Consider the following 13,829-nt stretch of genomic DNA (forward strand, 5'->3'; position numbering starts at 1 on the left):
CGCATCAGGTCTCACAACCCAGGTGACCCCCATTGCCCTTAAGTGGTTTCACCTTCTCTTGGTCAGATCTTTCTCCAAGTTTCACTTCTAAAGAGTTGACATGGACCACTTTGTGTCCTAAGACTGACAGTTAGGTTCGTCCAGTGCAAGTATACTGCTGGTTTTTCCTGGAAGGCGAGTGCGCTGTGTTCCTACCTTTTTGTGGTCAAACACATAGACACTAACCCTTGAGCCTCATGAGTTTTAAGTAAGTGTGAGAGCATCCTAGGAAAGCTAGCATTTTTGTTGTTTTCCATGCACAGTTTCAAACTGGAAATTGCCTTGCATCTTGCTGTGACTTGGAAGTGAACGCTTCTGCACAGGGAGGTCACTGCAAAAGCGAAGGGACGGTAGAGTGTTTTCTGGCCCACCCTCTCTGATTCCCTTGTGGCACCCTCTTCTGGTTCTCCCACCCTCCCCAGTTTTCTTCACTTTCATGGTTTGCAAAGAAAGTACATTTGTAAGTAATTTTTTGAGATGCCAGGAGCTGTGATGGTAACCAGGGCACCAAAGATGAGTAAGCCAAGCTTTATCTTAGGGAGGAAAATGTGATAACTCCTTAGGATATCCTACACTTACCCACCAGGTACCTTGGAGAAGAGATGGTGACAATGCCTGGGGACCCAGAGGCTGGAGGTGGAAGCTCCCTATTCTTTGTGTCAGGGATTCTCTTAAAATGCCCCTGATTCAGAAAATGAGCACCTTGATTGGCACTAAGCTCCTTGGCTGCTAAAGCCTCAGAGACACCTGACCCCTTGACAATTGTTATGGGTTGAATTATGTCCTTCTTCCCCCCCCCCCATTTGTATAATGAAGTCCCAATCCCTAGTACCTCAGAATGTGTCTATAATTGGAAATAGGGCCTTTCAAGAAGTAATTATGTTAAAATGAGGCCTTTAGAGTGGGCCTTACTCCACTGTGACTGGTATCCTTTGTCAGAAGAGATTAGAATCCACAGAGAGCCACCAGCATGTGTGTCCACAGAGGAAGGACCACGTGAGAACACAGCAAGAAGGTGGCCGTCTGCAAGGCAAGGAGAGAGGTCTCAGGAGAAACCACCTTGGACTCCTAGCCTCCAGGACTGTGAGAAAATAAGATTTATATCATGTAGTCATGTAGTCTGTGGCATTTTGTTGGGGCGGTCCTACCGAACTAATATGAGAATGGGCATTAAGTCTCCCGGTGGACAGTCTAGGAGGACGGCCTGCCTCGCAGTCAGTTTCTCTCCACTGTAACCCATCACGTGGTCGTGGCATCCTATTGAGAGCTGATGAGGGGCCCGAAGCTGGGTGTGGTGTGGAGGAGCATATGGGGTCGAGTCGCTTTATCTCTCCCTCAGTGTGTTCAAGAGGTTGCCTTCCGCCACCTGGGCTTACGTTACACTTCGTCCAGTTACAGGATTTGCTATAAGTGATGTTCCACTTGAAAAATACAGAGTTAGGGGATGGAAGCTGACTGTTTCAAAGTGCTGGTTTCCAAGCGCAGTGAACTCATGAGATGTTCCCCTTCAGGTTCATCCAGGGAAGCAAACCTTCCACATTTGAGACGAGGATAGTGACTCAGAAGCAAGCTGTCATGGCACATGAAGGGCTGACATCACTTCATCAACTGATACTCTGATAACTTAAATGTGGTGGTAGGAAGAGATTAAAACCATATATTCACATGTATGTAATTCCCCTGGGAATGATGAGGCACAGGAAGGGAAGGACGAAAAATAAACCACTTTGTGTGTGTGTGAAAGAGCCGTATATTTGTTCTGTCCATCAGTGGCAGACGGCCTTACAGAGGAATCCATCCTTTGTTTGCTCTTGCCTTCTCGTGAGCCATACAAGATACTTATCAATAAGAGGTGTGCTTATTTGTTCATTAACTGAGCAAACTCCTACTGCACTCCTTCTTGCTAGATCCAAACACAAAGTATGAGACAGTCTCAGCCCTGGGGGAAGTCAGTGTCTGGCCTGGTGATCAGACACGTGTACTGAGAAATCATAACCAGCTGGCAGTGCTGACGTAGAGGTAGGGGCAGAGTGGAGAGGGCCACAGCGAACAGCGGGAAGATCAGGGAAGGCTGCAGAGAAGAGGGGACATCTGAGCGAGGGTTTGCCGAGGGAGGGCAGTATTGGGTGGTCTGTACCTGTGGAGGAGTCAGGTGTGAAGGGGCTCCATGTGCTGAGGACGGTTCAGTGTCTTGATCCCCACGTGAAAGGATGGAGGGACAGGACAGAAGACCAGCTAAGGGGCCAGTTGGTGAAGGGTCGGATGTATTCTGTTAAAGACTCTGTTCTTGATCCCGTAGGCCATGGGGAGCCAGAGAATTTTGACTTGAGAGGCGGAATGTACAAACATGATGGCCAGACCTAATTTAACAGTAGAACCCTGACCACTATCTGCAGCAACTAGCCCAGGAAGCCAGCCCAATATCTACAAGTCATACTTGTAGGAAGGCAGACCAGTAACAGCCCTGGAAGCCAAACAAGAACCACTGTATCAGTTGGCCCCCGGATGACCAGGCTTTGATTCATAAATGAGAGCTGCAATTTTTGTGTCCGCTTCCACTTTAGGACCAACTGGGGAAAAGCCAAATGTGCACGCCTAACAATTGCATAGGATGCCTAATTTTTGGAAGCCCGCCTACACATCCCCATGTCAACAGCCTTGAGTTGGGGCACACCTAGAGCCATCCCTCTCCTCCACTGTGAAAATTTATCACTTTTCTGCCTGCTTTTCAGCCCTGCCAAAGTGCGAGTGATGGTGGGTGTCTGCCTTGCTAGAGCAAGCTCAGAAGAAAATGGACTTTGCCTGTTCTCATTTGGTTGGTCTTCATTTATTTCCACAGAATCCAGGGAAGACAACTCGGACAGTATAGGGAGAATTGACTAGAAGTTGAAGAGACAGTTGGCTCCTGTAGTTACCTTGGCCATGGGCAGGTCACTTCTGCTGAACTAGTGACTGTCTCTTGCTTTTTTTTTTTTTTTCTCCCCATTTTGCTTTTCCTGGCTGGTCCAGAGAAGGGATCAGGGCCCATGACTTGAGGATCAAAGACAGGACCAAGTACCCTCCTCTCCAGGAGATAAGTATTCTCATCAGTGATGCTATAGGTCAGGGCTAAGGAGAGAGACTTCCAGGCTAGCCTTATGTGAAGCTATGGCTTGGGGACCATTTGCTCATACACTTGAGTAATGATGTCTGATATTGAATTCCAAGTTGCTCCCTGCTCTGTTCTAATTTAGTACTAAGACTTTAGCAAAGTCTATACTACAAGGTAACCTGGTATCACCTGTTTTTTGTGGAGTGGTGGGAGGTGCCTGTTCCACTTTAGGAGGTGATAACAGCTGTCCAGCATGAAGGAGAAGCCCCTCAGCACTTGGCCACCCCATAGCCCAGAGGACTCAGGATATACTTATGATTTGCTCATTCTCTTTCTTCTGTTATTTTAGTCATGTAATCTTATGAACAGCAGAAAACCTCAGTGTTCTTATAATCATTGATTTTGACTATTTCAGCAATCACTTTAAAAAAAAATTGATTTGAGGCAGGGGAGCAGAGAAGGGCAGAGGGAGAGAGAAAGAATCTCAAGTAGGCTCCATGCCCAATGTGGAACCCTGACATGGGGCCTGATTCCATGACCCTGGGATCATGACCTGAGCCGAAATCAGGAGTCAGATGCTCAACCCACTGAGCCACCCAGGCGCCCCATATTTCAGTAATCACTTTTGTTTATATCAACTCACATAAAGTGTGAGGTGTTGTTTTTTTTTTTGCATATTAGAAATTCTCATTATCTGAACAGCTTAATGAGTATGCCCATACATTTTTACCTATATGTTATATTTCCATAGTGAAATGTAAGTTGGATGCGTTAATGTGTTCATTTCAAGATTTTGGGTCTTTTGGTGGGTACCTATATGTTATATTTCCATAGTGAAATGTAAGTTGGATGCGTTAATGTGTTTATTTCAAGATTTTGGGTCTTTTTGTGGGTAGTGTCCTAGAAATATCACAGCTTGGAGGATCATGAGTTGAGCAGCCACGATTTCATGTTTGTATGTGTTACGTATGCTCATGAGCATTATCTAGTCATGTGATTGGAGGTGGGAGCTGGCTTGGAAAAGAACAAAAGGTTTGCAGAGTCCACGTTGTCTGCTGGTGAGTGGCATGGGGCTGCTGGAAGTGGCCTGGGAAAGCTTTCCTTGCGTCCATCGTGGGGCTCTCCACTGAAGCTGTCCTGTAGATCACTCTATGATCGTGTCTAAAGCAACAGATCACATATAAATGGTGCTCAAAATACATGGTGATTGAACGAGAGCTTATAGCTTCCCTGTGGTCTGCTCTGGTTTCTTCCTTAGGAAACCGGGTAATTCCAGAGCCTCCCAAACAGTATGTTATAAGATATGTAATATAGGATACATGCCTATGGGAATATCATAATGGAAAAGCATAATACAGAGAAAAATCAAAGGAAGTTACGGAAGTGATGTGTTTTATAAGTTTTCTGTGTGTACTTAAGCATCTTGCATCCTGTAAAAATGTCACAAAATATCAGTGTAGAATTTCAGATTCACACATATTTAATTAAAAAGTAGTTCACTTGCACTTACAACTTTGCCCGAAATGTAATTTAGAATTACTCTGCTGAATACCAGGACAGCCCAACTTAGAAAAACGTGATAGTATATTTGTTCAACAGAGAAATTTTATTTTTTTTCAGCATTTCTTTGAACTGTCCTTTCATATTATATAGTGTTTAACCTTATTCAGGAGAATGGACTGTTTCTTTTAAGGTCAGCTCACTCACGAATTCCTGTGGGATACTTATTATATATGCCCTATGAATAGTTTTATGTATGTATGTATGTATGTATGTATGTTTTTGAGAGAGAGAGAGTGAAAGAGAGAGAATCTTAAGCAGGCTCCATGCTGACTACAGAGCCTGATTCAGGGCTTGATCTCATGACTGGGAGATCATGACCTGAACCGAAATCAAGAGTTGGACGCTTAACCAACTGAGCCACCCAAGTGCCCCTGGTTTTCACATTTAAAGAAACATTTAATCTAACTGAAGTCTCAACAGTGTTTCTGCTCATGTAAAGTAAGTGCTTTGTTTTTTAAGGATCTCAGGTGCTCAGAATGGAGTCATTCACTGATCATATTCCTTATTAGTAATACGAAATCATTGGCCCAGAAAGGCTACATCTTTGTTCTTTCATTTTACCTTAGCGATTTTTCTCTATCTGCCTGCCGGCATTTCCATACTCCTCACTCCCTCATGTATTTAATGTTTTCCCCCGCCCTAGTCGTCCCTCTTTTGAATATATTTCCTTGAAAAGCATATAATACTTATTTTGTATAAGTTTTACAATTTTATGTAAAGGATATTGTGCTATAAATCTCATTTGGCTAACTGATAAACTATTAGGTTTTCAGGACCTATTCATGTTACTTTATATAACATGCTTCTGACTGGTGCATATTACTTTATTGCATTCACATACCACAGCTTATTTTTTCCCTCTACTCACACTTAGGTTATTCCCAACTGTTCCTGCCTCTGTGAACTTGTATGTCTTGTATGTGTCTTCTTATGAATTTGCCCTGTAGTGTGTTTGTGTGTGTGTGTGTATGTGTGTGTGTGTGTGTTTGGTATATTGATCCTAGAGTAGATGGCAGAGGTTTGGGCTTATGTATTTAGTTTCAGTAAGCAGTGCTGGATTGTTTTAAGGAATGTTTGTACCAGTGCAATTTCTAATATGGTAAATATCAGTAGATATATGCCACATATATGAAAACTCCTTGGGTTCTTTGCTATTTTTTGAGTCTGAAGGGTTCCTGAGACTCTAAAGTTTGAGAGCCGATGACTTACTCTATGATGCTATTGGCAGAAATCATCAGTTATCAAATCTACATTAGGTTCACATTGTTTCCAGTGAGGTATGGTCTTATCCTCATGTGTTCACCTATTAGTAAGGCACATTACATACTTTTTTTTCACCATTCGGAGGAAAAGCGAATTAGCTCTGAAGCTTGGAAAGTCTCTCTTATCCTTCTTCTAGGCTGAGTTGAAGCCTGGGAGGTACTTCAGAGGACAAGGAAAGCACACTTGGTGAGCGTGGAAGGACAGGGAATGTGGGCAGCCCCATCTCAGAAGCGCCGTGCGGAGGGCGGTGCTGAGCCCTCAACTGTCAGAACTCCCAGAGGCAAGCTGGGAAGGTTTCAGCTCACTCCAGGCCAAGCCCAGCAGCCACTGCCCCCGATTAGCGCTGTTTGGGCTGAGGGAAGACATTCAGGATATTAACCCTAAAAAGGTCAGTTTTCCAGTCAAAAGTGGAGTCCGTAGCCTGACTGGTGAGTAACTAGGAAGTCCTTTGTTTCAGTGTGTTGTCCGTTTAAGCAGCAGCTGGACAACTGTTCCAGTAACTGAACTTGGGTCCATTCTCAAATGTCCCAGGCTCACCCAGGGAGTCCATCCTTCTCTTCATCGCAGATTCTTGCCCTTGAAATTTTGTAGGACAGGTGTGAGAGGCTGGGATCAGTGTCCTCGACCCTAAGTGGCCAGAGAAAGATAAAGTGAGATGATAGATTCCTATGTAATTTACCTACTGCTTAAAAATATCCCAGTAATTTGGACTGTCACTGGTGGATGCCACTGCAGTCAGTCTGTGTGATGTGTGTCTGTGCACGTGTATAAAATTCAACAAACAGACTGTCACCACAACCTCTAACATTTTATTTTTTATGTTTTTAATTTTTTATTTAATTTCTTTTTTTTTTTTTTTTAGAAATAAATAATTAAACATAAAACAAAGCAAAAATCACCTTTAACCATTACCCCTAGGCTCAGTCCTCCTGGTTTCCTCCCATGGCCCCTGCTGCAGGTAATTACTATTCTGAATATGTTATGTGTGGTTTTAGTCATATAAAGGTACATTTACAGGGGCACCTGGATGGCTCATTTGGTTAAGCGTCCAACTCGATTTCAGCTCAGGTCATGAGCTCACGGGATTGAGCCCCATGTCAGAGTGTGCACCAACAGTGCAGAGCCTGCTTGGGATATTCTCTCTCTCTCTCTCTCTCTCTCTCTCTCTCTCAATAAATAAATAAATATTTTGAAAAATAAAAACACATTTACATACATATATTTACAAATATATATTTACAAAGTATAGATCCATAAGCAAGACACAATATTGTAGTTATATTTCTTAAAAGTTTACATAAATGATTTAGTAGAGTAATGTATATATCATTTTCTTTTTTTTTTTTTAATTTTTTTTTTTTCAACGTTTTTTATTCATTTTTGGGACAGAGAGAGACAGAGCATGAACAGGGGAGGGGCAGAGAGAGAGGGAGACACAGAATCGGAAACAGGCTCCAGGCTCCGAGCCATCAGCCCAGAGCCTGATGCGGGGCTCGAACTCACGGACCGCGAGATCGTGACCTGGCTGAAGTCGGACTCTTAACCGACTGCGCCACCCAGGCGCCCCTCATTTTCACATCACTCTTAGATTTTTGAGCTCTACCTAGTATATCAATCATCTATCATCTATTGGTAGCACTCTTTTCAATGTCTCCACAATATTTCATCATATGATTAAGATGGGTTTTACTTAACTCTTTATTCATAAGCAGTGAGATTTTTCCATATTTTTTTCACTGTTACAAATGGTGCTGAAATACACATCCTTGTTCACATCTTCTTGTATACACATATGAGTTATTTTTTAAAAGTTATATTTAGAAATGGGAATACAGTGGTGCCCTCTTAACTGTGGTTTTGCTTTCCATGGTTTCAGTCATCCGTGGTCGACCACAGTCCAGAAGCAGAGGACCCTCCTCTGACGCACGGTCAGAAGGTCACTAGTAGCCTGACATTAGGTCATGATGCCCACATCATTCATCTTGCTTTGTCTTATCATGTGGGCATTTTAACATCTCACATTATCACAAGAAGAAGGCCAGTACAGTACTTTCAGATATTTTGAGAGAGAGAGAGAGAGGGAGACCACATCCACATAACTTGTGTTACAGTATGTTGGTCTAATTGGTCTATTTTGTCATGATTGCTGTTAATCTCTTACCCTGCCTAACTTACAAATTAAACTTCTATAGGTGTGTATGCATAGCAAATAACATCGTTGTTATAAGACTTGGTACTCTCTGTGGTTTCAAGCATCCACTGGGGGTCTTGGAACCCATCGCCCATGGATGTGGGGCGACTACTGTACTGGATTGTGGGACACCTGCAGTCTTCACTTACTCTCTAAAATGCTTTTATTAATTTATACTCCCACCTGTCCCCTCCGGGTTTCTAATGCCCCATGCCCTCACCCACCCTTGTCATGCTCTTTGGTATTTAGCTTTAGCCTGATTGAATTTGAGCTATCTTCATATATTTATTTTGCTTTTATCTTTCTCTAAATTAATTGCCAATTCATACATTTTCCTTATGTTTTTATATATATTTTTTATTGATTTGTGGGAATCATTTAAAACATCTGGGTAGAAAACCTGTGTCAGTTATATGCATTAAAATATACTCTAGTGGTATGTGGTTTGTTTTTAAAATTTTTTAATGTTTTATTATTTTTTCTTTTTTAAAATATATATATTTTTTATTATTTTTAAATGTTTATTTATTCTGGGCCCAAGGTGGGGCTTAATTCCATGAACCTGGAGATCTTGACCTGAGCTGAAATCAAAAGTCAGACGTTTAACCAACAAAGCCACCCAGGTGCCTGTTTTACTATTTTAATGCACAAAAGATTCTTTGTTTTCATGAAGTCAGATTAATTAGTATTTTCCTTTATGGTCTGTGCTTTTGAACGTTTTTGAAGTAATCTTTCCCATACCCTGATCTCATACAGATTTCATTCTTTCTTTTAAATATTTGAAATTTTGCTTTTCATACTTAGACAATTTAGCCTATCTGAAATGTATTTTTGTAAGTGATGGAAATTAGAGACATAATTTCCTCCCATACTGTTAACCAATTAGTCCAGTACAATTTACAGAATGGCCTTTCTTTTCCTGAAGACTTAATAATGCCACTCATTATTCTCCAGTATAGATGATCACTTTTCCTGGCTTATTCTGTTCCAGGGGCGCCTGGGTGGCGCAGTCGGTTAAGCGTCCGACTTCAGCCAGGTCACGATCTCGCAGTCCGTGAGTTCGAGCCCCGCGTCAGGCTCTGGGCTGATGGCTCGGAGCCTGGAGCCTGTTTCCGATTCTGTGTCTCCCTCTCTCTCTGCTCCTCCCCGTTCATGCTCTGTCTCTCTCTGTCCCAAAAATAAATAAAAAACGTTGAAAAAAAAAATATTCTGTTCCTAGTCACTGTTTAACTATAATGGTTTTATAATATCTATCGCCTATTATTTTATTGTGGTTAAAGACACAGAAAATCTACCATTCAAACCACTTTTTGTTTTGTGTTTTTTCTTTTCAAATTTTTACTTAAATTCTGGTTAGTTAACATACAGTGCAGTATTGGTTTCAGGAGGAGAATTCAGTGATTCATCACTTACATACAAAACCTAGTGCTCATTGTAACATGTGCCCTCCTTAATGCCCATCACTCATCTAGCCCATCCCACACCCACTTCCCTCTATCAACCCTTAGTTTATTTTCTATCTTGAAAAGTCTCTTACATCAAATAACTTTTAAGTTTACAATTCAGTAGCGTTAAATACATTCACAAAATCATGCAACTATCACCACTGTGTATTTGAGGAACTTTTTCATCATCCCAGACAGAAGCCCCATACCCATTAAACAATAACTCTCCTTTTCCCTTTCCCCCAGTCCCCAGTAACCTCCAGTCTAGTTTTTGCTGTCTCAATGGATTTGACTACTCTAGGTACCTCATATAAGTGGAATCGTAGTATTTGTCCTTTTGTGTTTGCCTTGTTTCACTTAGCATAATATTTACAAGTTTCATCCATGTAGGATGTATCAGAATTTCATTCTTTTTAAAGGCTGAGTAATATTCCATTATATGTGCATACCACATTTTGTTTATCAGGTCATTTGTTGACGGACATTTGGATTGTTTCCACCTTTGGGCCATTGTGAATAATACTGCTGTGAACACTGGTGTGCAAGTTTCTGTTTGAGTCCCTACTTAAAAAAATTTTTTTTAAATCTTTATTCACTTTTGAGAGACAGAGACAGAGCATGAGCAGGGCAGGGGCAGAGAGAGAGGGGGGAAACAGAATCTGAAGCAGGCTCCAGGCTCTTAACTGTCAGCACAGAGCCCGACGCTGGGCTTGAATCCACGAACCGTGAGATCATAACTTGAGCTGAAGTCAGATGCTCAACCGATACTTTTAATTCTTTTGGGTATATATCTAAAAGTGGAATTCCCAGATCCTATGGTAGTTCTATGTTTAAGTGTTTTTTTTTTTAAATTGAGATATAGGTGACCTATAACGTTAGTTTCAGGTGTACAACATAATGATTCAATATTTGTATATATTGTGAAGTGATCACCCACAAATCTAGTTAGCATCTGTCTTCATGCATAGTTACAAATTTTTTTTCTTGTCATGAGAACTTTTTTTTTAACTTTTTTTTTTTTTTTAACATTTATTTATTGTTGAGAGACAGAGACAGACCGAGCATGAGCAGAGGAGTGGCAGAGAGAGAGGGAGACACAGAATCCAAAGCAGGCTCCAGACTCTGAGCTGTCAGCATAGAGCCCAATGCGGGGCTTGAACCCACGAACCGTGAGATCATGACCTGAGCCGAGTCAGACGCTTAACCAACTGAGCGACCCAGGCACCCAGTCTTGTCATGAGAACTTTCAAGATTTGCTCTTAGCAGCTTTCAAATATGCAATACAGTATTATTAACTATAGTCACTATGTTGCTTGTTACATCCCCAGGATTTACTTATTTTGTAACCAGAAGTTTGTACCTTTTGACCTTCTTTAAAAATTTGCCCATCTCCCATCGCCACCTCTGGCCATCATCAATCTTCTTATTGAACAAGCTTGTTTGTTTGTTTTTGTTTTTGATTCCCGCATGTAAGTGAGATCATACAGTATTTGTCTTTCTCTGTCTTAATTCAGTTAGCGTACTGCCCTCAAGTCCATCCATGTCATTGCCAATGGCAAGACTTTCCTCTTTGTTATGGCTGAATAATGTTTAATTGTGTATATATACACCACATTTTCTTTATTATTCATTCACCAGTGGACTCTTAGGTTGTTTCCATATCTTGCCTATTGTGAATAATGCTGCAATGAACATGGGTGTGCAGACATCTTTTAAAGTTAGTGTCTTTATTTCCTGCTTGGCAGATAGACCCTCAGGTGGCAGTTTTTAATGTATACAAATATGTGTAGTCCTTCAGGACCGTGAGTGTAAGCTCCCCCGGCCACCAGACTCAGGCAATCTAGAAGCGTCCCCTGGGTAGCAGCTGCAAAGATAGTGCCACCGTCTGAGGTCTCTGGAGAGGATTCCAGTTAGCCCTTAGACATGTGCTTAATTAGAAGGCTGTCCCCCAGGCTGCAGCTATAAAGCTAACAGGCCTGTTTCACAGACTGTTGCCACTCTGCCCTGCCCTGGGGATGGTCGTTGGTTAAGAACTCTTTCTCTGTTGGTTATAGCCTTATGGGACCCACAAGCACGAGTCCTGCTGGTCACCGGAGCCAGGCAACCTAGAGTGTCCCCTGGGAAGCAGTCACAAAAATTGAGGTGCCAGGCGAGGGTACCAGCTCCTTTCTGGCAGATGCTGGCAACCCGGAGTGAGGCAGAGGGAGAGCACACAGACAGCATCCAGCAGCTTCTGTATCTGCAGAGTACTTCATCAGGCCCCTTGTGTGCCAAACCAGTAGCTTGCCCTCAGGCTGAAGCTCCAGGACCGGCAGATGGCCCTTTTCTGCAGAACGACCGGGCATGTGTTTCCGTGTGCTCCTGTGACGCCCTGAGAGTGGGGCTGGCCGAGAACCAGTTCTCTGATCGTTACAGTCCCATCCCATGAGACCCAGGAATGCAACCCCCACTGGCCACCAGAGCCAGGAAGTCAAGCAGCATCCGCTGAGTGGCGGTCACAAAAACTGGGGCACCGATGTACAAACTGGGGTCCCAGCTGTGTGTAAAAGCTCCCCTCTGGGAAATATTGGTGCTTTGAGGGTGGCAGAGTACAAACACAGAACCCACCCTCCACGGTCTCTGGAGAGGATGACTGAGTCTTTAGATATGTGTTGGATTAGAACCCTGCCACTCAGATCACTCCTGTGAAGATTAGTTGGCCTGCTTCACAGAGAGCCTGGGCTCCTCAGTCTGTTGTCTCTCTGTTGTGACGTTGGGGGTGCAGACTGGGTGCAAACTCTTTCTCCATTGGTTACGGTCCAGTGGGACCCATGAGCATAGCCCTCCAGCTGTAAAAATGAAGTCACCAGGCGGGGGTACAGGCTCCACTCTAGGAGATAGCAGAGGGCTGGAGTGAGGCAAAGGGGGAGAGCAAAGATTCCGCCCACAGGCCTCCATATTTGGAGAGAATTTCGGCAGACCCCCAGATGTGTGTGAACGTAGATGTCAGCCCCGTAGGCCAGTGCGTCAACATGAGAAAATAAATCTCTTTAGCAGAAAGCTTAGGCACGTTTTAGTTGGCCGCCTCTGTGCTCGGCCCTGGGGTGGGTGTTTGCACATGTGAGACCTTTTAAGAACAATTTTCTCAGTTCACCATAGCCTTGTGAGTCTCAGGGATGCAAGCCCTACTAGATGTTTTGGGGGCTCCTTTCCAAGGTGCAGGTAAAAGTCGAGGTGCCACATGTAGGGTTCAAACCCTTCATGCCTCAGGGAGAAGCTCAGGTTTTTTGAGTTCCCTCCTGATTGTGGGTTGCCATACCTAGAGTGGGGTTTGTAGGAAGGTGGTGTCAGCCTTTCCCACCCACTCCGATGTGGGTTTTTTTTTTTGTTCACTTTATGTGTAGGAGTTTGCTAAGCTAGTTTTTAGCCTCCCCCTCCCTACCCCTGGAAACTGTTCCATATGCAGCTGTAGATTCACTGTGTATTTTGGTTTCTCTAGAGACTCCTTCTTAAATAGGTTCTTAGCCACTTCTTCCAGCTGTGATAATCCTTTGATTTGGTTTTGTTCTTCACAAGTGCTTTTTAGGGTGTTTTTCTTTTAAGTAAGACAGGAAGACTAGAAAGAGCTAAAGTTAGGTATTTCCCTTCTCCCATGTTGATGAGGCTCTGGTAAAACACTTTTCCTTGAGGACAAGCCCTTGTTGAGGAGAACACAGTGTGCTGAGCATATTTTACAATGGTCCCTTTTCCCCTTCCCTTATTGGAAGCATGAGGGGACTTTTCTCTGATCTTCACCTTGAGAGTCTAGTGGTATTCCTTAAGGTCCCCTTCTAGGACTTTATCTCAAATCTGGGGCATGGTTAAGCCTTCTGCAATTAATCAATGACCCTCTACATATTTCTGCCAGTTGCGGGCTCCAGAGATAAATTCTGGTTCTCTGTATCCACCTATCTCTTTAGATTTGGGGCTGGCAATTTGCCCTGTGACCTCAATTCTCTGATGGATGTAAGAAGAGTCATTGGTTTTCAGTTTAGTCATACGTTTTTTTTTTCTCTTTATGAAGATGGGAGTCTTAATTTCCAAGGTTGTTTTTTTTTTTTTTTTTTTTTACATGTTACACTAGAACAGTTTTTAAAATAGATACTTTGAGAGTATTTTTCGTAGGCCATCATGTAGTTTGTCAATAGATTTCTATTTCTTTCTTTCCTTTCTCTTTGAATTTTACTTTTCTTGCCTTTTTGCACTGAATAAAGCCTCC

At 42.8% G+C, this 13,829-nt stretch overlaps 1 protein-coding gene across 6 annotated transcripts in view; it reads left to right on the forward strand.

The window, feature by feature from the left end:
• The window catches only part of LOC131488074 (phospholipid-transporting ATPase IB-like), a 212,987-nt gene that overhangs the window by 5,649 nt on the left and 193,509 nt on the right, over positions 1-13,829 (forward strand). The window contains exon 1 of one of the 6 annotated variants that reach the window (XM_058689448.1): positions 6,102-6,384. The exons of 4 other annotated variants lie outside the window; for them this stretch is intronic. The gene's annotated coding sequence lies outside the window, so the exon portion shown is untranslated. Of the gene's footprint in view, positions 1-6,101; positions 6,385-13,829 lie in introns of those variants that run through there. One more of the 6 variants, XM_058689439.1, reaches the window with a different exon arrangement.

Source organism: Neofelis nebulosa, chromosome 1 (assembly GCF_028018385.1).
Source record: "Neofelis nebulosa isolate mNeoNeb1 chromosome 1, mNeoNeb1.pri, whole genome shotgun sequence".
Lineage (NCBI taxonomy): Eukaryota > Metazoa > Chordata > Mammalia > Carnivora > Felidae > Neofelis > Neofelis nebulosa.